The sequence below is a fragment of the Strongylocentrotus purpuratus genome, unplaced genomic scaffold (assembly GCF_000002235.5).
Source record: "Strongylocentrotus purpuratus isolate Spur 01 unplaced genomic scaffold, Spur_5.0 spur5_contig_837, whole genome shotgun sequence".
Taxonomy (NCBI): Eukaryota; Metazoa; Echinodermata; class Echinoidea; order Camarodonta; family Strongylocentrotidae; genus Strongylocentrotus; species Strongylocentrotus purpuratus.
This window is the reverse complement of record NW_022145543.1, coordinates 1,320,566-1,346,630: the sequence shown is the minus strand read 5'-3', so window position 1 is coordinate 1,346,630 and position 26,065 is coordinate 1,320,566. Positions and strand designations below refer to the sequence as shown.

Here is a 26,065-nt window from a genome sequence, read left to right as displayed (position 1 = left end):
TTTCATGCGATTTACGATCCTGGTCGTCTTTCATTAAAATATAATAAGGTAACCCTTATGGTACAGGGCTAGGGGCCCGTTTCATAAAAATGTTTATCTATAAAAAATGCTAAATTTCTATGACAAATTTGCTCTCAGCCAATTACATGCCATGATTTCAGTAGCTTATAACAGTAGTTTGTAGCTTGTTATTGATATCAAGTTTTATGAAACGGGCCCCTGGGTAGCCCGTCACTAAACTAATGATATTATTACATGTATAATTAAGTTAACCTTAACAAATGTAAGTTGTCATGTAAATAGTAGCAATGAAAAACCCCAGCACTAATGAAAAATCCATATTGAAATTCAATATAGTATGTACAAAGTAAAGCATAAAGCACTGTCCTCTTATGTCAATCCACGTGTAGTTAACGTGTACTTCAATATTGTCTATTTACGTATTTCATATGCATAATAATTCAAAATCGAGTCGATTCAAATATAACATCTGTAGAATTAATATAGGTTTTCCCGGCCAATTTCGTCAAAGCAGCAATCCATTTCATTAACGTGCATTCATGTTCGAGCAAATTTTCTTCACTCGTTGCTCCCCTGTTTCATTTTTAAACTTGTTGCATTCAATTTCGAGTCACCAAATTGTCTAAACATGCACATTCAAATTAAAGCTTGGTTCAGTCAATTTGGAAATGCGTATAAGGGTCATTTAATTTCGCCAATGTTGAGCGGGAGGAGAATTCTATGGCGAATTGCGATTTCATTTTCGTCTATGGGCAACCTCTTTCGCAATCGGGTCATTCAAATTAAAACTAGACCTCATAATCATTGTATGAGGCTCGATGTTTATTCGGATATTCAGTATTTCATGTTCATTTATTTATTCTTTTTCTCTATGATCTTTTCTGACATGATTTCACATTATACAATCTTCTCATTTGTCTGATATATTAATATTGCATTTTATGTTTTCTCTTTCTTTCGACATTCTTTATTTTCGTTGAAACATCTTTTTATTCATATTTTCATATTTTTCATTATAAATGTCTTTGAGGTTATTTTTTTAATGGTTTGTTTTATCAATCTTGATTGAGTACGTGATCGTTCTTTCTTTTCATTTAACATCTTTTTCTTTATTCATCATTGTATTGTTTCCATCATGTCCATGTCTATTAAAGCTGAACTCTACCTCTGTCCAGGATCTGTTCATATACTGTATAGCAGGTGCTTATAAGAGAAGTCACAAATTGTGCACCTTCTCTGGGGACAGTTACCTGTGTAATAATGACATATATCTACTTACAAATACGCATGCCATTCCTCCAAGTAAACTTTGCATAAAATTATTCAAAAAGAAGTATATTGAGTGACAAATTAATTAACATCAAATGAAAAGCAATGCACAAATGTCACATAATTATGCCTAATCATGAAATTGAATGCACGAATACATACCACCGTCTGTCCGGCGCGAATTTGAATGCTCTTTGCACGCTTTTCTAAATTGAATGCTCGTTTTGCACTTCTCCGTGACAAGAGTATGAAATCGCATACCACTAAACCAAATTGAATGACGCAATTAGCTTTTTGAATGTTGATCTACATAGTCATTCAATTTCGCACGAACTTGAATGAACGTAACGTTAATTCGGATGCTAAGTTTGCGAAGTTGGGCGGGAAAACCTATAGTAAAAATATGCATGCACAAGTTGTCGTGGGGCTGTAAATATATCAAATCCATCGGAATCACATATGGCGAGAGTAATGGTTCGAGAGTTAAAACAAAAACAGGCCAATTATCCCTAACCATTACAGCTATATAGTAGGACATCTATTGTGAGGTGCTATCGAGTCGTCCCCGACTCCTGGTCACGCCGCCGTGGCAAACTTTCTACAGGTTACTTTGTGATGAAAGTTTGCACAACACATTAAAGGCCCTCTGCACTACTTGTAGCTACTTGCGCCCTCTATATACCAAACAATGCCTAATCGGTGACCATTGGTCCCCCATGGTCCTCTTTTTCTTATGTTAATTGAGAGCTGAGTTGATGAGATAACCACCTGTCCAGTGACCTTGCAGGGCAGTCTAATCCCTCCTGTAAACTACGGCAGATAAGCTTTAAAGGACTTGTATGTTTCTATGGTCACACATTCTATCCATCTAATACTTTACCTTCCTCTTCTTTTCTTTACCCTTTTATCCTACTACATACTCTTTATCTTAAAGTGTGTCTAAATCCGTATCAGGACACCTACCCCCTGGACATCCAACCCCGGATAACCACCCCCTAGGGCAACCACCCTCTAGGACGACTACCCCCGGGACAACCATCCCGGACAACTACCCCTAGGACAACTACCCCTGGACAAGTATCCCCAGACAAGTACCCCCTAGGACAAGTACCCCCGGGACAACCATCCCGGACAACTACCCCTAGGACAACTACCCCGGACAATTATCCCCAGACAAGTACCCCCTAGGACAACTACCCCGGACAACCACCCCGGACAACTACCCCTAGGACAACTACCCCCAGAAAAGTACCCCCTAGAACAACTCCCCCCGGACAATCACCCCGGACAACTACCCCTAGGACAACTACCCCCTGGACAACTACCCCCATACAACTACCGCCTAAATCAACCAAGTCTATAGTTCACAGCCTCCAAGGAACAGCTTGGTTGTAGGTCATCAAGCACGGATCTGTTTGTTCTCCAGACTGTCTGTGGTATTCTTAGCATCCTAATCCACCACTACATTTTAAATAAGTCTAATTTCTTTCTGCTGTTTTTACTGTCCAGTATTGCCTTCCATACAGCACTATGGGGAAGACTAACGATGATTGTCATCCTCATCTTTGTTGTTTTGCTTATAATACATCTTTATCTTTCATTATGTTATCACGCCGGGACATTGCCGTATTTTCCAAGTAATATGCGCCGTCCTATTTCTGCAACACAACCATCAGCCTTCTCTAGTTTGGCTTCAGGGGAGGCAAATCTATTTACCACTGAAACATTTTCTTTGCCCAAAATTAAGTTTGATAATAAATGAACACTACTCTCGTTTTCTTGATGTTTTTGACTCAGTGAACACTTTCTTCTTGTAATTTGAGATCTGTATCCTTATGTTAAGACTTCTTTTCGAGTGTGTAAGTGAGGTATTTTAAGAGAGGGGGGGGGGGGGGGGGGGGGGGAGTTGCCCGCCAGTATTTTTTATATGGGGGGTAAAGTTGATCTTGACAGTACTTGTACGGCGGGTAGCTGTGCAGGTGGTAATTGTCCCACAAGGCGATAGTCCCGGGGTTTCTTTGGTAAAGTGTTCCGGAGGTAGATGTGCGGAAAAGCTGTAGTCCAGGGGTAACTGGCAGTGGGGCAGGAGTGAGGTAGATTTATGGGAAGAAAGTTGAATTACAAGCTTGCCTGACCTAGCTTGCTAAGTCTAAATCCACAATTCTTTTTCCGATTTGTTCATTTTTTCAGCGGCGTTTAACATACAAGGATGCTACAAGGTCGACGTCAGCAATCGCATCTTTGTGACGTCAGCTGGTGACTATGACCCGGACGATATTGACCATGATACCTGCGCGGATGCCTGTGCAGTCCTCGACTACCAGTATGCCGCTCTTACAATGGGTCGCTATTGTCTGTGCAGTGACAATACCTACTCCAGTTCCATAGTGAGCACCTGTGACCGCACATGCAGCGGTGACGTCTCTCAGGAGTGCGGGGGAGCCGAGAGCGACACGGTACTCAGCATCGTCCTGACGCGCGCAGCGGTGCAGCTCAACAGCACCAGTGACGTCTTCGTTGTTGGGCAACCTCGGTCCCTTCAACCCGACGTCACAGGAGCTTCAGTGACAACGTCGTTCGACTATGGTGACGGATCGCATGCTACGGCTGACGACGCAGTGGTGACAATGAATCACGTGTATGCAGTCCCCGGTCAATATGTTGCGAGCATCTTTGCTAAGAACAGCTACTCGGTGAGTTTTCTTTGCAAATGAGGATGTTAGTGTGCTTGTGCATGTGTGCGCGGGGATGTGTGTGTGTGTGTGTGTGTGTGTGTGTGTGTATGTAGGGGGGGGGGGTACCCCTCATGTTGAGTATATATCAATGTCAAGGGTGTGCTCCTGCTCTGCATTGCCTTTGAATTTCATACAATTATGCAGACCTACAGAAATTAGATGATAAGAAATCTAACAGTTTAATGTTTCAGGTGCTTGACAGTTTTCACTTTCCGGTAAACTAAACAAAGAAATGTACTCATAAAATACTTTTTTATGTACATGAAATATTTCGATTGCTTTTTAATATCATTGTTTTATTGAGTTTAAGTATTAATTATCTGTATGGGTTATCACCAACTTTTGAAAGATGTATGGAGCTTTATAATAGACTTATACCCAAGTCAGACTGATGAGACCAACAGCAGACCGACAACAGACTGGACAAATAATGATATTACCCCCCCCCCCCCCCCCAATGGTTAAAGAATCAGTCTGTTTTTGGATTCAGTGTGGAGTGTGATTCGCGGTATGAATGAGGTTTTAAATCTTATGAAAACTACAAATAGGTAAGTTTTCCCTTTATCATTGTGAACTAAATTTATGTTGCGTCTATAACCCTATATTTTGTAATACGTAACGTTATTCCAGATATTGGATCCACAATAATTCAGAAAGTGTAAGGGTCTATCCCGTTCTTTCATCAGGTAACAGGGCACAGGGATATCACCAATTTGTCCTTTGTCCTCAGGAAGGACCGAGAAATACGTCCCGAAAAGTTCGGCAAATACGAAGCTGGACAATGCAAAGCCGGGGTAATAATAATTGTGGAGCGCCAGGAGTCAAGTTCGACAGGCATGAACGTTCTATAAGAACTTACTATTATGATGATGATGGTGATGGTGATTATTTTTTGTCTATATCCCTTGCACAGAGTGCCTTCGCCGGTGCGCAAATCACTGCCTACATGGGTATTACCGATGTCCAGATGGATTGCCCGGAGGTAGTCGAACCATCGACATCGTTCACCTGCTCGATCACCGTTACCGACGGTTCTGATATGACCCTGTCGACGAACATCGGAAGTTCATACCACATTGGGAGTAGGTTCAGAATTACGGATGATGTTACTTCAGTGTATTGTGATGGGAAAATGCAATACATTCAATTGCTTTATTTATCTATTTATTGAATTCAAGTATTTGAATTCAAGTATTATATAATAATAATTATACCCCTTAAAATAGACTAAAGTTGGATCGATAAATGCTCTCTTATCATTGCATAATCATGCATCACTTTGATTATTATCATTGGAAAGTGTGTTTACTCCTCTTTAAAATGGTACCTTATTTGTTGTGATTTTCAGCCAGTAAGCAGTACATGAGAATGAGGGGCAGGGTAAAAAAAGTGAAAAGTTGCAAAATGAACTGGTTAGCATTAATATTGTAATACAGAGCACTCTTCTTTCTTTGAAAAAAGAGAGTGTGATGTGTGAAGTCTGATATTCGTGCACTATGGTAACATGTCAGATAAGATTCGCTACCATCAACTTTCTGAAGCATCATGCATAGGTTAGTAGGGTAATCAAAGTGCATAGTCGAACAAGAGCAGTGCATTTTGCAACTTTTTCACTTTTGACCTTGGCCCTTATTTAGATCTACTGCACGCTCCATGACTGAGAAATCATAACGAATGGGTTATAATTTTTTAAAAGGAATAAACCCATGTTATATTGGTAATTTCCATAGCGATGATTATGCCATGACAAGAGAGATATAGGCGATCCTACTGGTGTTTCCAAACGCTTTTTAGGGGTTTACTTTCAAATTGTTTAAAATCATTTTTTATTTAACAAATGACAAATGGCATTACGTAGTCTGGACTTGATTTCTATGGGACATTACAATAGGGTATTGAAAGTGCCATTGAGATGAATTTTCTAAAGTAGTAGCGATCGTGTTAAAAACGGATTAAATACTTCGCGGTACCTCATTTATATATATATATATATATATATATGTATTTCTTCTCATGATGACCTACTTTCTAGAAGAGAGCAAATATGAGAGGTTAAAAGAGATGCACTCTAGCTTTAAGTCAATGTTTTTTTCTAAAAGACCCGTTTATTAACATATCCAAATGTATGGATGTTTCCTTCCTGGGGACGTAGTGATGAGTTAATCCATTAACCTGTTATTATTGAATGAACGATAAAACTCGGAACCCAGTCTACATATAAAACTTGTTGCTATGTCGGGCAAGCCTCGGACAAAGTTAACAAATGTTGTCAAGAACAACCTTTGTCGGCAAAGTACGCATACAATTTAAACGTTTGTAACCTGAACAGGTCTATTCCGAAATACACACGAGCAGATATCCACGTTTGCACTTTCCCATCCCATTTGAATCCTGGATTCGCCACTAATATCTAGCATGTTTTTCCACCTTTTTTCCCCCGCAGCACCAAATACCTTCTCGATAGGAACTGTCTCGCAACATGCCCTGTCCACCCTACAAAGTGACGCCGTTTTATCAGACACCGTATGGATCTTACCGGGCCAGGAGTTTCTTGATAATGGGGTCATCCGATCGGTGGAGGTCAACGTGGAAGCTATCGGGACGATTAACTTTCTGGTATGAGTATGGTGCTGCATAGCATGATGATACCGATCATGACTATCAATGGTGGTACTCTTATTAATAGGGAAAGGGTTACGAATCGTACTAACAAAACATTTATTATGATAATGTTTATACTGGAATGTTAAAGTTAGTATTTAGTATTTTTTGAGAGGGGGGGGGGGGGGGACGGGCCATTGTTACAAGCATGGTGGCGTTTAGCAATAAAACAATAGGTAGGGACTAGGGGTAAACATTATCTATTTTAATATGTAATTTTGTTTATACTTTTTGAGCATTCGTGTGAGAGGATGATTATTCAAGCAGACGAATTCTCAAGAAATGACAAAAGTACTCGACTCGTTTTACCGAAACCGTCATAATAGTACATGTACAAGTTCGCCGAAATCCCATTGAAATGCGTGTAAACTTTAAAACTTTAAAACACGGGATTAACTCAACTTAACTCACTCCTGCTTGTAATAATGTAATAATGGCCCCTGCGCCCCCCTCCCCCAACGGGGAAATAACATACCTGTAATTACATACAATAATGAATATTTTTTAACTAGAACTGGTAACAACAATAACACTATACGCTAATACCTGTTTTGATGATTGTGATATCAGTATATGATTTTGGAAATTACGAGGATGGTTGTGGTGCAAAGGCCATGGGCGATTTTCTTAAAATTAACGATTTCTTTAAAATAGATCCTAGAACCCTTCTGCAGCGGCGCAGGTGAAACCTACTGCCTAACTGACAACCAGTGCACGACGTCACAATGTGGCTACGATTCCTCGATGCCGACCAATCCCTTGTATCATACCTACTGTGATTCGTCCACGCACGTCTTCTGTTTATCCGAACACCGTTGCGCATCGAAATCCGACGAGTCCACCTGCGATGCAGAACCGGACCGGTACGCTTCATCCACGGGCGACGCTAGTCGTGCAAGCTACAGGGTCAGACACGTCATTACCAAGACAGCTACCACTACCGGTTACAACTACTTCGAGATACCCTTCGCAGACAGAACCGCAACTGCAGAAATCGGAGATGTCTTAGGCTACGCGGTTAGTACAGGGACCGCTATAATTAGGTATGAAACTGCGGATACCGATGAAGCGGTGGCGTTCAGTCTAGCGACGTCGATACCCGTGGCAGGGACGCCGTACTCCTCCGGCTTTACCGCAGAAGCAAAGAGGTTCCATATTCGGTTGACCGCTATTGATCCCATTTCTGTCATTCTGGAGCACGTATACCCTAATATCGGAACGAACAACATCTCAGTGACAGTAAACAACACACTGGACTCTGCAGGTATCACGGCTGAAAGTGTGGTCGAGGTACAGATCCCCATTCTCAGTGAGTAAAACATTCTCTCTGTCTCTCACAATTTGTCACACACTCACACACGCTCTCTCTTCACTTTTTTTTTACTCCCAACCCCCTCCCCTTCTTTCGCACTTCTCTTCCTATCCTTTGTCGATTTTTTCTCTCTCGCTCTATCTCTCAAGCTCTCGCATTTTTCCTACATCTCTTTCTTTCCTGGATATTTATATTTTCCTTGAAAATTTATAAAAAAAAAAATACGGTAATATTGTACACAGAAATAATAACAAACATTTTAACACTTGCCTACTCAGCGGGATTTAGAATGATATTAATATAATATTGATACTTACATCGGCCATCGTCTTACATCAGTGTCGTCGGAATTGGAGGGGGGGGGGAATTGTTATTATTTTATAAATCTTGGAGGGGGGAGGGGGGTTAGCCGGAGAACGCTGATTTCCACGAAAAGGCCATATCCGTAGTTTTTGTTTATTCAACTGGGATGGTACGCCCTATTATGTCCCATAAATATAGCAAAGCCTTTCATGAATTGGGTTATTTTTCTTCCAAAAAAGGATTTTATTCAATCAGTAACAAACAGAAGCAACCCAATGATATTAAACAAATGCTTGTTGTGGGAAATCAGTAAAAGCAAACATGTTTACAACTGTTGTACATGTGTTCATTCATCTTGTAGTAAAACAATCTTACTGGCCCTAATTCACAAAGGAGGGGTAACTCATGGTTTAAATCTGGTTTAGACCATGGGTTAAATTTAAACTTAGGCTAAATAATCTACGGTTTAAAAAACCGTGGGTTAGATTTAAATCTCCTTTTTAAAATTCGGGCTATTGTTTTTAATAGAAGAACCCGCTTCAGCATATTCATAAAGTATCTAAATATGACCCCCCGCACCCCCTCTGCACTTGGCAGAATATATATATGTTTTACACATAACAGGTTAAAGTAATATTTTGAAACTTCCGATAACAAAATCAGTGACACACTCCCACTGATCTGATCAATATTTTCCTTTGCTGTGATTACCGTTTGTAGATCTGGAGATAACTCTCACCCCGGACCAGCCGTACTTTGCGAGAGAGGCTAACATCTCAATGACACTATCGGTCGATTCAGGGGATCCCATAGACTTGGAAATCGACTGGGGAGATGGAGAAACAAACGTGTCTGCTGGCTTATGTAAGACAAACGTCTGCTCACAGTAGCAAGTATCGTACTAAACTTTAACCCCGACGCTTGGCCTTCCGTCGAAATTAACCAAGGAAGTCTACGGCTCGTATTCTATTAAAAATTTACACCCGACACTTGGCTTGAACTTTTGTTTAAAACTGAAGTTGGTCTTAGTTCAAAGTTTTTTTCATTGTTAAGCGTGCTCTTAGACTCAGGGTCTGGTTTAACTTAATTTGTAAAAATTGGCCTATGTTTTTCACTTTCTTCAACATGACGTACTCCAAGCATGAAAAGAGTCGGGTTTAACTCAAAGTTGAATTGAGTTCGCCCATGTGAAGCTGTGATCTTTTCAAGCAGACAAATGTCATACTTCGAAGGCAGAATTGTACACATCTGTATATCCAACCCTTGGAAACAATTTGTATGTGTTACGTAGTACCTCGAAAGTATCTGGTGGTTTGACAGCTTTTCTATAAAGATAGTTTGAAAATGAAATAAGTTGTATGCATTTTCTAGACGATCGTCGTCTTTTTCTTTCTATTAAAGTAAACTGCTGGAGGCCCTATGCCAGGAAACCCTGCTGCCAGTGTTAATGTGACAAACATTGCATTTATAAGTAAATCATTATTTTATTTGAACAATCGGAGCGTAAGAACGAAGCTTGAATGCTTTCATGGCCTTAGTTACTTTTTGTCAGGCAAAATTTTGGCAAGTTTTATGCTAATCCATAAAGTATTTAAGCATTCCCTGGAACCTAATACATTCTTGGGTATTAACTGGTCTATTAAAACAAAATTATAAATAGGAACACATTATTGACGTTTCCAAATTAACTCCTGACCTTTTTAAGACAAAGCAGAGTAATATGCATGTCAGATACCTCGAGGTTTTTTCATGAAACATCATATTAAGTAGCGTACAAGTTAAAATAGCTGACACCCCGCCATTAATAATACGCTCACTTTGTTTAGATGTCGGTAAACGAGTACTAAAGGCGGCGTCATGAGAGGCTGCCCAATTTTAAAACATGGTTGGCACTCTGAACAGAGAACAGTAAGACTTATGTCGATTTTTTTTCCAGCCTTTTGTTACCACAATGGTCCATTATTTTGCTTGTCTTTTGTACAGCGGCTCTACCGGTATTCAACCATTTCTACGATGACTCTAACGGCTTAGTCACTATTACGGTCACCGCATCTAATCTCCATGGAAACGAGACAGCATCCAAAACCATCTACATCCAAAATCCTGTACTCGAGGAGCACTATAGAATCCTGCCGGACACTCCCGCTTCCCACCCTTATCCCAGTCCTGAGCAGGGTAAGGTTTGCCTTTAAAGATTTCTTATTTCCACTCCGACGTTTCCACAGTAACAGAAATCGTGATGAATAACAGGAAAGTGATTATTATACAGTTTCATGACCAAAACTCTTTAGTAACTAAGTTTTAGGGGCTTGCATCATACAAGCATTGCTTCTTTAGCGTGACCCTCCCTATATTATATGCATTTAGGTCAACAATTTTCACGTGTTCTTTTTCAGTTCTTCATTATTTATATTTTGTCTTTGTATAAAAATGTTATTACTTTGTTTCATGTCATAATTGAGTTTATACATACTTTGTGGAAACGTTCAAATATGTTCACATTGAAACGGAGATAAATAAAGAAATCATTACGACATTCATGTTAAATGAACACAGTTACCTATTATTTTATAAATGTAAATAGGAGTTTGAACGTGATAGAGTGTTTAATATGGAAGAGAAAGACGATTAATAATAGAACAGTTATTACCTCCAACTTGCACGGTAAACTTAGTGTGCCCGGGTATACTATTCTTTCCGGGACAGTTGATTACCTGAGCAATTTTAATCTAGACAAACGCTGGTATTCACCATGCCCCTTATTTCCTAGGTTACATCAACATAACGGTAGAGCTTCTCGCGTCGAACGGCAAACCTTACGGCACGGACGCAAACATCTCCTTCAGTAGCAGTTACTATGACAATAGTACCCATGTGATGACTCTCTCCAACGAGGGGGACCATGAGAGTTACGCCCATCCGGTCCAGTTTCCAGGCATCTTTACTGTCCTCGTGACTATAAAAAATCTTGTTGCGACAATCACACTCGAAGTTGAGGTAAGATATGATGTGATATAGAGGTGTAGTGGCATAGCGTATAGGTCACTGGATCGTTGACCACAAAGTAAAGGGATCAAATCTCTTCCACAGCACTCACATCATTTGGCGAGACATTAAATCTACATTGCCACTCTCGTCCAAGGTTAGGTAAATGATAAACTGGTCGGATCATTCATTCCTTGAAATGCACTGTAATCTGATAACAGTTTAAGATCTTTCAAATTGAAAGGGCTTACTCTATACGACATTATGACATAAAAGGTAAGAAACGCTTGTTTATTGCGAATTCGAATGAGAGGTTTTCGAAAGAAGGTTACTTTCTCATGTATCTTTAACCCTCTAGGTTAAACTGTACGGCATAATCTCCTCAGACATCCATTTGGACGTCTTCTACCAACCGGAAATACCCCCTGACGGTGATCCTATTGCGGATTACGGAGACAACTATCCGCTGGAGAGACCGATCGTTTTCAAACCAGTGTATTCGTCAGGTAACAACACCTTACAACACCTTACAGAACAACTACCCAGTAGGACAACAGATACTATCCCTGATAAAATACCCCTTGACAATTATTCCCTTAGAATACAATCGACAACTTAACAACGTGAAAATTATCTTAAAGGTTAGTCAACCGGAAAATAGGGTTTATGGACTAGTTGTCCTAAAAGTGATGATCACACAACAGTCCGTTAACTCGTGTTTATTGAGTGCGTACATTTCTTGTAGTTACGGACCATGGGAACAGTATAAACCTTTAATTTAACTCGAAGTTACAATCTACGATATATCTTAAGGTTAGCGATAACTACGAGTCGGGGGAGGAGGTATAGGGGCCGAGTCCTCATTCGGAGTTATGTGACGTGCGGACGCAATCTATGTTGAGGTTACCTCGCTTGTAGTTCAAATGAATGCCTTTCCCAGCTTGAAGTTAACTTCGAATACTCGTTGTTTTGGTCCCTTGTGAACCCTCGCCGTAGTTATGATTACGACGGTACCTTGTGAACGTACGGGGCTTGTTAGTTTTCCCATGAGGCATTGGTCCAAGCAAGGAGGATCTCTTTGGTCCAAGTGATTCGTGTGCTCCAGAGGTGTGGGGGAGGTGGTGATACTCAGGTTTAGCTTGGACAGGGCATGAAGCTGAAGCCTCCAAACCCATAATCATTATAGGACTTTGGATTAAAAGAGCGAAATAATTGCGATTAGTTTGTACCTAGGATTTATGTTAAGCGAGGATATTGGCGAGATATTATTATACTGTAGAAAATAGTAAATGATGTTTAGGGATAATTTTTTTCTTCAAGAGTGAGCCATTAAAAGTGATACAACCCCGTCTACATGTTTAGGTTAATACCTTTTTCAAGAAGACCATTATAATTTCAAGAACGTGACGATACTTTTTGTATTGATGATATCAACAAAATCATTGAATATGGCAGTGTATGTACGACTGAAATGCATCAATAGAACCATTATACTTTAAGTGCCACTCTTCATTCCGCTGATTTCACCTTTTAATGTTCATTTTCAGGAACTAATATCACATTCGAATATCTGGAGTTTGGTGACAGTGCTTCGGTGCCTAGAAATACAACTGAAGATACTCTCTCACGCCAATATACAGAGGTATGTAGGAGGCATAAAATGCCCACCCCGAACAAAACAATAACACAAAACAAAACAAATCCATTTAAGAATTGAGATAAAACTAAAAGTCCAATAATTCTCCTTTCTAGTAATAGTATCAATATTGTTATTACACTTTACGTATTTGCGAAAATAGCCATGAGATGTCATTGTCATACTAAAAGCTTGCAAATGAGTACATTGTATATATTAGATTGAGGTATAAAGTAGTTGTAACGATACGATGTACAGTGATACCCTTTTTGAGGGGAGGTAGTAAAGGACATTGTTGGATCTCTGATAAGCTAATTACTACATGTATGTCTTTCCGCAGCCTGGAGAACACACCGTAAGAGTTGCTGCGAGCAATCCAGTAAGCGAACGTTACACCATCAGTGCCACATTCCAACTTTTTAGGACAATCCATTCAATAGACGTATCAACAGGGGTGATCACCATTCCAAACCAGCCCAAGAACTTCACCATCACCATCGGCCAGATCGGATACAACTCGTGCTTGGCCATTGACTACGGCGACCACCAGACACCCATCATGTACGGTGAAACGGTGTGCGAGGGGCATTGGAAGTCATCCACGGCGGACTACATAGGTCCTCTTACCAATACCATCAATCTTGTGCATACGTACGCCGACAACGGCAGTTACGTTTTCGCCGTGCACGGTTTCAATCTCGTCACCGATATCGTCATCGAGGAACCCTTCGCTGTGACGTACCTTGAGTGCAACGTGCCAGAAGTAGCCTTCAGCGAAGATTACTCACAATGGATGGACCCGAGAGGAGTAGAGACCTACGACTATGTTCCTCTCAAAACTACGACCACGATCCGTTGTAAAATCAATGACAACTTCAAGGAATGGTCAGTGCGGGAATTCAACAGCACCAGTGGCGAACTCATTCCGGGGCTCTCTCTGAATCTCACGGATCTTGACCCGACTGACGCCTTCTACGTCGGCGAAGCTAACACAGCCGATATCAAGCTGAACGCCTATACATACCCGCCAGGGTACTACCGCATAAGCTATTGTGTCACCATGGACAGCAGTAAGCTAGATGGTGTTGTCTTCACGGCGTGTGCTCGAGAGTACATTCATGTTTTGTCTTTCAGTCTGGAAGCTAAGGTCGTTGACGGACAACTGTCTTCAACTACAATTGGTCACGGACAGAACTTCAACTTGAATCCCGGGCTCTATTCTAAAGACCCTTCTTTGGACAGTTCGGTAACTGACCAGGTATGTCATCCAGGACTTGAGCTAGCAAACATACTTATTCTTCATATTTGTCATCACTTATGTAAAACTGTATTTACCGCTTATCAAGCACTGTCGAAGGGTTATGAAAACAATAATGATTTTTCCTTAAAAAATTATGCCAAAATAGTTATAGGACGGTATCTTAATGGTATTATATTAACCTCATTTTGCATTCCAGATGTCTATCATACATGGGGCTTCTTTCATTACGGGAAGCGATAACACACGACTTCAAAAATAAATGCAAATTGACTTTCGACATGTTCGACCAATCACTGTCGTCGTGTACTTATGACTTGCATTTGGTTTTGGGCAGTTTTATTCAGTTCCATAGAAAGCCAGCCAGTGGACAGAGCTTTACAAGAAAACCATACATTTTCAAAAAAATTCCTGCATCAAGTATCAAGCCTGTACCACGTTCATAGATTGATTTGTAGAATACTTGTCTAGGGGTACCGTTATTGACTAACAAGGGCCAAGTGTTCGAAATGGTTCATAATCACATCTTGTTTCTGTCTGAAAATATCCTTCACACAAACATAGGGAATCAGTGTATTCAAGTACTACTGCAAGCGTTTTTATGAGGAATTTCGACTCAACAATGACAAGACCCTTGTTGACACACCAGTGGATATAACAGGCGATGGGGGCTCTGAGGGAGGGTGCTTTGGCACTGGTCCCGGTAGACTGAATTACGACCAAAGCAGTCTTAACCTCAACACCGGGTGGATGGACTATAACATGACCTATGACATGAAGGTGGTCATCGAGAAAGGAACTATTTCCGGTGAGGTCGCGTTCGAGCTAAAGATTGTCAGCGGGGATCCCCCTCAACCCGTCATAAGGTAAACATCTCCCTTTGACAGTTGCCACGCTAAAGTGAACCGGTAACATGGTTGAAGGTTTTTTTAATGAAAATTTATTTATTATATTCCTTCTATTGAACTAACCATCTAGCATGCAAAACATCCTGAAAATACCTCAAACCACAGAGATATTTATGGTTTCATTGAAGGCGTCACAGCAAATTCTCCCAGAGGTTTTTCCATGACATAAAACAGACTTTTAAAATTATGTCAACACTTGAGTGCTTGGAATGGTTTACAGAGCCAATTCATTGCTTTGTGACGATTCCATTTACGTAAGATTTAATATAATTATACAAATATGGTTGGCAGAACTTAGGAATGACCAGTTTTGTACATCTAGCATCGAATTCACCACCTTAACGCCATTTTCTATCATCTGAACAATGTTACCTAGTATAAAATGGAGATGTGAAACGATTCGAATGTGACACTGTTGGTCATAAAGGTGGAATAATTTTTTTTTACCCCAATTTATGGAATGATTTTGACAGTGATTTATTCCTTATAGATCTAGATAATAATATTAATTCTCAGATTTTATTGAATAATAATTTACGAGTGTCTGTTTTGCGTGATTGCTAAAACATGTGTGTGCTACTAAAAACTAGGGGACCTACGTCATTAAGTCATAACTGACGTTAACAATGATTAATGCCCCACAAAAGGGCACTAATAAAGCACGTTGACACGGTTTTGATCCTGGGGCTTCACAGTTACGAGGCCATTACTTTGCCACTGAATCATGACTGTACCGCAGCAGGGGCTAGGGTAGGGGGCAGCCCCCATAAATTAAGAAAAACAAAGAAAATGCAATAAACTATCAATAAGTCATTGTATTTCCCTCCGATCACCAACATAAAGAAATCCTCTGTGTGAGGAATGTTTCTTGTTGGGGACTAGTACGAAGCTGTAGCATTGAACGTGGACCAAGGCTAGCCCTCTACTTAACATTATCGTGGTATAATTTGCGCCCCGACGCAGTGTACTGAGCTAAATCTGTTTAGAGAATTTCTAAATACCAATATTTACCCTCGTTTTGATATCATTCCATCATGTCATCTTGAATTTCAGTTTAGCCCAGGGAACGCCATTCACGCCCGAGTCAAACTCGGTCAAGATCAACCCTTCGGCTGACCTTCGCTTAAGATCGGACTGTGTCGTTGATTGCGACGGTGTGATTTACCGATGGGAGGTGTATGTTACTAACGGGACACATACAATGCCCTTACCGGACTTGGAGAGCTATGCGACAGGTAAGCTACCGGTACCTTGAGTTGAAACATCCCCTATTTACAGATATAGGGAGGATACGTCTTTGAAAGCACAATCACAATTGAAGCTGATCGAAAGAAACAATACAGAAGTGCAGGAATAAAATACTTTCATTTCAATTGTTTAACTTTCTATAAAGAAGAAGAAGAAGAAGAAGAAGAAGAAGAAGAAAGAAAAGTAGAAGAAAAGAAAAAGAAGAAATAGCATCATGAAAATAATGATAAGAAGAATAGAAGGTATAGATGATGATGAAGATGGAGAAGAAGAATGAACATTAACGAATTAGTTGGAGGCTGCTGACTTCCTTTGTTGAAGTAGAGTGGCACTGTTGGTATAGCTAACTGTCGAACCATCGTGAATCGTGAATCAGTATAAAGACCAGACGGTTCACGCGGGAATGTCCTTTTTCGCCTCCCTTTCTAGAGAGAGGATTCTACGGCACCTTTTATTGGTGTTTTTTCAATAGTTTTTCATGCTGCTCCTATTTTATTTCCTAGATCTTTGATATTTGCAAAACATGTTTCTAAATTGCCTTTTGTCTCGAATCACCGTTCTAGGTGTAAATACTGATGCAATTTTCATCAAGCAAGCGGCGTTCAGCCGACAGTCATCAGGAACGAGCTTTGTAATTCGGCTTTCGGCTACCAACACCGGGGGCGTCGAGGGCATCACAGAGATCGAAGCTCAATTGAACACACTCCCGACAGGGAATGGCTGCGACGTCGATTCTCGATCCATCGATCTCGGCGACTCCGTGTACATTGCATGCATGGACTGGGAAGATGAAGACGGCATATCGTCATACGAATTCTATGGTAAAGCATGTCACTGTGTTAGTCAGGGAGACAGTCGTTTTGGGATGACAATGGACATTACTTACCTTAGAACCACGCTGATCCCGGCGGCGCTGTTAATTGTATAGTACAGTCATTCTACAGAACTGACCCTCCACAAATGCAACAGAAAACAGTTAAACTGTCATATTCTCATGAAATTGTACTTAATAACATGTAAAAATGTTCAATGGACCGTGTGTGGCATTGTGGTAACCAAGTGGAAACTTAATCGTTCATAAAGATGAGATTCATGTCAATAATACATTTCGACGCTCGCAATATACATTGATGATTTCTTATTAGGTTTTGTGATGATTTTGTTGTTTTACAGCTGTTGATGACGGTAGCAATCAACTGCTGTATACGGGTAGCCGATCGAGCACTTTGGTGCCGCTCCCGGTCGGTAAAGTAAACAACACCATTGGAATCTCAGTCGTCATATCAGACCGTTATGGTGCGTCAGTGACAGTCGATGCGGGAAATGTCTATGTAAGTTTTGGTAATCACTAGTAACCAATAAGAAATCATAGTCTGATCACGTGACATAGACCGGTTTACTTACATATTCAAATGTATAGATGTTTCTCTAGGAGACCTGGTGACGAGATATTCCATTAACTTGTTATTGATGAAGGAACTGCAATACTTGGTATCCATTCTGCATACATATCTTGTTACTTTGTCAGGCAATCCTCGGGCAAGTTTACAGGTTTTAAAGGGCAATCGTTGTTTAAAAAGTGTGCATAAAAGGTAAAAAAAACGTTAGTAAACCGGACTAATACTTGTTATACTAAACCATAATGCACACTATTGATTCTCTTGCTATACGAGTCTTTTACAAATAGTAGTAATTTGAGATTTGGAAATCTAAAAAACATCTTACTGATTAAGGTTCTAAATAATGATAATTAGCATACTAATTTGAATGTATTCAAAATTTCTAGTCAACAAAAATGCCAATTTGGCTTCAAATGGTAGACAAGCGAATTGTTGGTCTGATATCACTACAATTCTGGCCCGATTTGGCTTTGCGACCTCTTGAAGGAAGTTTGAAATCCCTTGAAATTTCGATTACATTAAAGATAATGACTTTTCAGATCCTCGATGATTCAGCTTTTGCATTTTTAATTGTTCATATAAAATCTGATCTCTTTTAAATTTCAACCTCTTAATGAAGGTGGATCCTGGAGAGATAGTCGAGACTATTCTTGCAGATGATACTGTGACATCATTATTAGACGATTACGATAAACTCCAGGCTGAAGGCAGCTTAGTGAGTGTCACCGAAAAAGCTACGATTGATATTTCAGCCCTGAATCTTGAAAGAACTTTCACAAGTATGTTGTTAATTGTAATTTATTTTCTCTTGAAGAGCTTTTGTTTCGTTTCAATTCATCAATCTGTCTTCTTCTTTTCCTTGTTTTTCCTCTTCTCATTCTTTGGTTCTTCTTCTTATCACTATAATCATCATCATCATCAACTTCAGGTGGCGCTGTAAAGCGCTGCTGTGGCCTTCACGAGAGCACGCCATGCAACTCTTTCACCTGCCATTCGTGTTGCACCTTTCATTCCTTGTCCAGACACTTTCTTAATATCATCAGTCCAAGATATTGGTGGACGACCTCTACCCCGTTTTCCTTCGACTGCTCCTTGCAGTATTTGCTTCTCAATACCTTCAGATCTCCTAACAATGTGTCCAAAATAGTTAAGTTTTCTTTCCATGATTCCCCTTCTGATGGTCAAGTCTGTTTCAATCTTTATCAATCTTAAGTCTGTTCCAATCTTTATTATTAATTATCATTAATTATAAATATTATTACTTGTATTAGTGTTTGTATTATTGGTAGTAGTAGTAGTAGTTGTAGAAGTACTTCTGGAAATAGTAGTAGTATTAGTAGTAGTTTTTTTTTTTTGCTGTAGTAGTCACTGCTACCTTTCCGATCTCATATCCTTACGTTCCCGTACGTCGTCACGAACACTTCGTTCATCTTCCACATTACTGTTAACACCTGGACCCCGCACTAACACCCGGTATGGTGACCGCGCCTTTTCAGTTATTGCCCCCGCTCTCTGGAACAAACTGCCCGCCTTTATTCACTGCGCCCCCTCTGTATCTCAATTCAAATCTCTACTCAAAACCTATCTTTTCAAATTGTAAATTGCAGTTGTGCGTCGGTCAATGGAGGTGCGCACCATATTTGTATTTGTCTTTATTTAGTTGATTGCCACTGTTTTTCTTACCTTATCTATGTTACTTTTGTATTTTTGCTTTTTCTTCTAATTTAATTCTACGGGTTATAGTCTTCTCTTAATCAGAACACTGTGCGCTTAGAAACATCAGTATTAAGCGCCTAATAAGTGTTATGTATTATTATTATTATTAAGAAATATGATAAGAAAATATAATATTGGTAGGGACGGAAGAAAATTCTAAACTCAGAATTCTCGATATATTGATGCCATTTTCATATAGTCAGTGTCATGTAATACGAACATATCTGTAAAGATACACAACTGGTCCATTAAATTGATAAAGTGAGGTTAAACCTATGATCATAGACGTTACAAAAAACAAAAAACAAATCAAAATTGCCGTTGACCTTTGAAGAAAGCTGTAGTGGATTTAAATGGCATTTTCTGGGGTCGTATGCACTCGACCGTAAGAGAAGATTGTACGTACAGTGTATATATTCTTATTTTTTATCTCAAATTTTGTATTTGTTCCAGATACTCTAATCGATGGACAAATTGAAACACACTCGGGGAATCTGGGGACAGAAAACATTACCGTCACAGAGCAGGTAAGTCATTAGGATAATCGTATTTATTCGAAAAATATGATTCACAACTGATATACCTCATAAGTGAGATTATACAAGATTATACAAAACCAGTACCAACCAAGCAACCTTAAGAAACTAAATTACTAAAGTAGGCATCAACATAAACTATTCTCAAATTTGTTTGTAAGATAATTATTTATTTATTTTTGTTTTCTGATATTTTACATGCAAGTCATCATCAGCTATCCGTGAATTAGAAGTTGAGAAAATACAGAAGACAACAACACGAGCATATGTGAGTATCAGTCATGCTAATCAGTGGATTGGTATGGTACATGTTATACATAGGTAGGCAAAATTTCAAATTAAACATGCTGTAGTAGTAGTAGTGGTAGTAGTAGTAGTAAGAGTCGTAGTAGTAGTAGTAGTAGTAATAATAGTAGTAATAGTGGTAGTGGTAGTAGTAGTAGTTGTAGTGATAGTGGTAGTGGTAGTAGTAGTAGTAGTAGTAGTAGTAATATTAGTAGTAGTAGTAGTAGTAGTAGTAATAGTGCTAGTGGTAGTGGTAGTAGTAGTAGAAGTAGTAGTAGTAGTAGTAGTAGTGGTAGTGGTGGTGGTGGTGGTGGAGGTGGTGGTGGTGGTGGTGGTACAGTGTAGGTAGGACAAACAGAACGGCTTGTACAATCCAACAACATGTATGTAATTTCTATACTGACTATTGAAATATTTTTCGCTGCGTGAATCTAATCAACAATCTTTTGGCGCAATTGGCGGGAGATGAATAATCGCTTGTGTGCACCAGACCTTAGACATGTAACGGTACAACATGAGTGGTTTTGTCTACTATTTGGACTAAATTGGCTGTTTTGAATAAAATGGGCTTGACTATACTGTCCATGAAGTTAAAACGACTTTTCTTTTACTTCTTTTCATAAAGTAATTGTGAGAATTTAACTTGGATTTTTTTATTAGGTTATATGGTCTCAGAACTCAATGGCCAAAATTTGTGACGGTACAATATAAGTTTATTTTTCTTTCTATTTCGACTTGACAGCTGAGAAGCAAGATAGCTTCGGTTCAAGCTACAATGACTGTCAATTCTTTAGAAGACGCTCAGATATTGGCCGGATCTGCATTAGAACTCTCACTCTATACTAATGAACTGTCTCAAGGTGCATTGGTGAGTAGAGTTGTGATATTGGCGGAGTTAAGAGGACTAGGGGTAGCCCTAACCTTCCATAATTTGGCGAAACTATCTTTGTCTGCTTGCCAGAGATTTTTGTTATGTTTGTTTTTGATTATTTACAGTTTCAATTCAATTCAAGAGTTCTTTATTCGCTTTAAAAAGCACATATAAAAAAATAACAAAAAATATACAATATATTCTACAAATAGGCACATTCACAATATATGTAAAGAAAAAAAAAACAACATCAACAACAGAATACATGTATAACAGGGTAAGATCAGAGTGTGCATAAATACAAGATAATTTCCTCGCACTCCTCTCGGTTAAGGAAACCCTTACATAAATAATCATCCCTCGAGTTGATCAATTCCTTTACTTGTTCAACTATGCGTATTGTCTCATCATTCACTTGGCATTGCACAGCCCACTGCTTTTGAATTTCATTGTTATCCATGAAGTACTTATCATTCAAGAATCTTATGTTACCTCCCAACACAGAATGAGCTCCATACCTGGCCATTCCAGCTATATGTGCCACTGTATAATTTTTGGAATTCATAGCTTTCACAACAAAAGATAAACATCTTTTGGCAAACCATAACTCTGGATCCATAACACCTGCTAAATAAGGCAAAAGATGACAGTGTGTCTGCCATGGAATTTTCCAAACCCTTCTTATTGCAACCCGCCATTGTCTACAAATATTATCAAAACATTTATCAAACAGAGGATATAACTGTGAGCCATAGAAACTCGAACAATATTTATGAAACAATATATTTCTTATGTGAGAGTTAGCATATTTGAAATTAAACAAAAACATATTACATTGTCGATTGAAATCTCCAACACACTTTGAGATATCAAAATCATTTATATTCTTAGAAATATCATTCCCTAGATGAGTTACTTTTGATGCAATATCAATATGTCTTCCATTTATCGTGATTCCTGGATCCATAACTGGTTTACCATTACAGCTGAAAACTATTAACTGACTCTTTTCAGGGTTAAACAGAATATCAAATTTAATGGCATAATCTAAACAAGTTTTAATCATTTCTTGAAGAGCAGTCACGCTAGGTGACAGCAGTGTCAAATCATCTGCATAACCAAATGCTCCTGCAAAAAGGAGGATTGCCTCATCAGTTAACAGACTGATACCCCCGATGTTCCTGCATAATACAAAGCAATACAAATATATTATTTACAGACTTGATAAATATAAATTGCACACATTATCATGTAAGAGACATGCATAAATTAACAAGTGCGGAAAGCCCCCTTTTTCCGTTTGGTAGACATTGTTGATATTAGGGACTTTTAGATTTGCACAACGACAACGTGGATTGCTACGATCGACGTCCTTTTATTGCACTGCCTTGAATGGACGTCACACGTATTAGTCCACGCAAATCTAAAAGTCCCTAATGTCGATAATCATGCACCATGGAAAAAAAAACTCTTGACAATGCTTTCATGATGTTTGATGTCATTCATCGGGGACTGTGTTTTTTTCTTCTTCAAAAAGTGACATGCTGAGAGAACAGACTTTTTGTCAATATGGTTTATCATTGGAATTGTAATTTAGAATGAGGGACGGAGCATGCCTCGGCTTTCTGTGTTTATTATAATTATAATCATGCTGATAATTAATGACAACAATAGGGTCTTATTTACCATGGGTCGCCAGAGTTAATAATAATGCTCTTCCCGCAGTCCGTGCACGTATATGGCGAGTGTAGATTTATTTATGACCAAAGGGCATTAGTGCCGGGCTGAGTTTGGAACCCTAAACCCTTGGACAGCTCCTACTATAAGACCTAAAGCAGGCTTTTGTTTTAACAAAGATTATGATTTAATCCTATATAGGTAGAACATGTCTCTCAGTAAGGTACTTTCAAAAGCATGTAGTTAATCATAAATATGATTGTCATATCAATGTATATCGCCCTATGTAGACCTCGCTCAATACTGTAGCTGAAAACATATTGGATGTCACTGAAGAACTACAGGACACCGTGTCAACAGAAACACTGGGCGCAACCACCTCTCTGCTGCTAGGACTTATGGGAAATATACTTCAGGTAAGTCTGTTTTTTTTGGAATGATTTTGAATTAATTACCATAGATCTCACAATAATCATATTCTGCGTTATTAGCATATATCACACTATATTCAGTTCATGCAATTCAATAAAGTATTTGAATCTTAGATAATAGAATGTTAAACTTATATGAAATCAGTTATACAATTTCAAGTAAATAAGTATTAAGTATACATATTCTTTGTTCCTCCAAAGAACTTTCGCTCTGCATTGTCAAAAGCTTTGTTTCATCATCCTCCATTGCTCCAGCAGCTGTTATTTAATTTTCAATGTAGTACAGTGCATTTTAAAATACAATCCAACAGCCATGCCACCCGATTCACTCATCCTGGGTAGAGAGAGGCACCTGTATTCGAACCTGGATCACGGGGCATGGTCTTAAAGGGGGTGTAACATGGCGAATACCGGTTAACGCCGTCTACGACTTCTTTTGGACAACTGCGTTTGGACAACTGCACGTAAACGAATGAACTTGATTAACGGTCAGCGCGCTAGCGTTCGTGAAACAGACGGAACTTCCCCTCACGCTTCGGTTTCGTGTTTGTTGCACGCACGTGAATACTGCGGTCGCGTCGTCCGTAGTCGTATATACCCGATTGGCCCCGAGTCAGGCCACGGAAACGACATGTAGTCTCGTCATGCTACACCCCCTTTAAACCTTCAACGCTTGAAACTTTCTTTATCATGTAAAATGACAAGAAAAACATCAAAATTTTTCCCCCTTTCATCAACAAATTAGGGGTCAGCGTTGAGTGTCCAGGACTCCTTACCGATCCTAGATGAATTTGAGAGCTCAGACGGTGACCAAACCTTCAGTTCCCTTCAAGATTCAATCAGTGCAGCTACTTCTAGTGTGGGTGAAGAAGGTTTGTCGAAGTATAATTATCAGAATAATAGAAATAAAAGATTGAATAAAAATAATAAGAAGAATACTGATTCATGAAATTACATATCACTTATTATCATGGAACTTTCGCAACAATTATGTATCCTATCAACGTTTCATCACATTTATGAGAAATTGAACTCTAACTTGGTTGGATACGGAAAGGCATAACGATCGGGTGTTTTTATTTTTTGTGAAAATGTCTGTAATTATATTATTTTTTTCCAAAATTGAAAATTATCTGGAAATGTAATTCGCTTGGAACTGACTAGCACAGTGGAGTTCAGTTGTGTGGGACAGGTTACACGCTGACATATTTAGAAACAATGATACTTTGAAACTCACATTCCTCTCTCTCTCTCTCTCTCTCTCTCTTTCAGCCACCACAACTGAGTGGACACCCGAGAAAGAGGAGAACCTTAAACGGAAAAGGGACCAGGTAGGAGTCGAACTACTAGTTCATCTATCGTTAATTGTACTTGAATCGCCTGACAAACTATTTTGTGTATGGTTAGGATGTACCGACCATAAAAGAACTTTATCTGCCGTTCTGTAGAAAAAATCCCGCGCACGGAATCCAAATCCGAATTGATTCCCGTGTGAGCACTTTTATATATTACATTGTACAAACAATAAGGATAATGATAATAATCATAATCATAATAATGATAATAAAATTGATAATCATAATCATATTTATGATAATACAAGAAGGTTTTTGTATCGCACTTAAGTCTGTCAAACTTGACACCCCTGGCGCTCCACAATCATCACTGCCGTGATGACACTCGAACCACGAACCATATGATCCATAGCTCGGTGACGTGTCCACTAGACCACGACCCATCAACTGTATTTGCGCGGAAAATCTATTTAAATTTGAATATGCATACTTTTTTCTCCAAACAGGGTCGTGCAGTGGTAACTGAAGCCAGAAATAAGATGAAAGCCATCAAGAAGCTCCTGGGACGGAACACCCTACCCCGGGAGCCTGCTGTTTCCATTCACACAGACACAATTTCAATGACGTACGTAAAGAACACCTGTAGCGATCTGGCCGATCGTGGTGTCAATGAAGACTCCGGGAGCGTCTTCCTCCCCTCGTTGACCGAGCTCGTCGATGATCCCGAGGCAATCTGCGGTAACGATGCCATCATTTCGCGAGAGGTAATGGCATGATGGTGGTGGCGAGTAATGGTGATGATGATAACTGTAATGACGGCTATGTCGATGGTCACTGTGACGATAATTGCGATAATGAAGTTGACGATAATGTGATGATGACGGTGACGACGGTGATGACAATAGTAAAGGTGATGATGATGATAGCTGTGACGACAGTTAAAATGATGGTGATGATAATGATAGTAATGGAGAAGATAATAGTGATGATGATGATGTCGATAATTTAATTTAACTTACGACGATGATGACAATAGTGGAGTTAATGCTGATTGTAATTGTGATGCCGGTTGTGACCATGGTGACGATGTTGATGATAATGGTGACGATAATGTCCATAAGTATCATAACGAAGATGAAAATGAAGAATTTTGTGACGATGGTGATGGTGACGGTGATGGTGATGAGGATGATAATGATGAATTAGTGATGCTGGATTGTGACAGTGATGATGACAATAATAAAGTTAATGGTGATGGTAACTGTTATTACAGTTAGATGATAATGATGATGTAATATGAGTATAACGATGATAATGACGATGGTGATAATGATAATGACGATGATTGAACATAATAAGGTTGTACACGATGATGATGAAAGTTTTGACGATTACGATCACCATGATGAGTATAATAAAAGACAAAAGACCCGTAAGCATAAATCTTTTTTTTTAAAGCTCTTCTGCAAATACCATGCATTGTCCCCTTGGCATCTGTATATAAATCTTCATATTACA

At 39.3% G+C, this 26,065-nt stretch overlaps 1 long non-coding RNA gene across 1 annotated transcript in view; it reads left to right on the top strand.

The window, feature by feature from the left end:
- Positions 1-25,323, top strand: part of LOC105439963 — a 31,534-nt gene extending 6,211 nt beyond the window's left edge. Inside the window, exons 3-22 of the long non-coding RNA XR_004064205.1 lie at positions 3,481-3,983; positions 4,939-5,107; positions 6,469-6,641; positions 7,341-7,995; positions 9,022-9,165; positions 10,285-10,476; positions 11,072-11,298; positions 11,645-11,792; positions 12,834-12,928; positions 13,263-14,180; positions 14,745-15,046; positions 16,142-16,323; positions 16,900-17,157; positions 17,510-17,667; positions 18,356-18,515; positions 19,906-19,979; positions 21,016-21,141; positions 23,112-23,237; positions 23,998-24,111; positions 25,054-25,323. This is a non-coding gene — a long non-coding RNA (uncharacterized LOC105439963). The remainder of the gene's footprint in view (positions 1-3,480; positions 3,984-4,938; positions 5,108-6,468; positions 6,642-7,340; positions 7,996-9,021; positions 9,166-10,284; positions 10,477-11,071; positions 11,299-11,644; positions 11,793-12,833; positions 12,929-13,262; positions 14,181-14,744; positions 15,047-16,141; positions 16,324-16,899; positions 17,158-17,509; positions 17,668-18,355; positions 18,516-19,905; positions 19,980-21,015; positions 21,142-23,111; positions 23,238-23,997; positions 24,112-25,053) is intronic.
- The last annotated feature ends 742 nt before the right edge of the window (positions 25,324-26,065 follow it).